This window comes from Nicotiana attenuata, unplaced genomic scaffold, assembly GCF_001879085.1.
Source record: "Nicotiana attenuata strain UT unplaced genomic scaffold, NIATTr2, whole genome shotgun sequence".
NCBI classification, from domain to species: Eukaryota; Viridiplantae; Streptophyta; class Magnoliopsida; order Solanales; family Solanaceae; genus Nicotiana; species Nicotiana attenuata.
Genome location: NW_017680649.1, coordinates 9,255 through 9,701, shown reverse-complemented (window position 1 = coordinate 9,701; position 447 = coordinate 9,255).

Sequence of the window (447 nt, the reverse complement as noted above, 5' to 3'; positions counted from 1 at the left end):
GTATTAGGTGTCATTGGTGCTTTTGGTTGAGGTCCCGGGGGCCTCGGGATGAGTTCGGGTGGTTAACGGAAGAATTTTTGAAGTGTTGCAGCAGCTGGTTTTTCTCTCTTCTGGTATTTTCGTCTTCTGCGGCTTGGGAACCCAGAAGCGGAGCCGCAGAAGCGGCCTGGTCATCGCAGGAGCGGGTTTGGGCAGAGTTTTTCAGGTACCGCAGATGCGGAGGAAATTCCGCAGGAGCGGCCTCGCATTTGCGAGAAAGGGAACTGCAGATGCGGAATCTTGGACTTTTATTAGAACCGCAGAAGCGGCTTAATTTCCGCAGAAGCGGAACCGCATAAGCAGTTAGTGGTCCGCAGAAGCGGACATCGGCTCTTTAGTGAAAGTCGCAGAAGCGACTCATTTTCCGCATAAGCGGGACCGCAGAAGTGGTCCCTTGTCCGCAGAAGC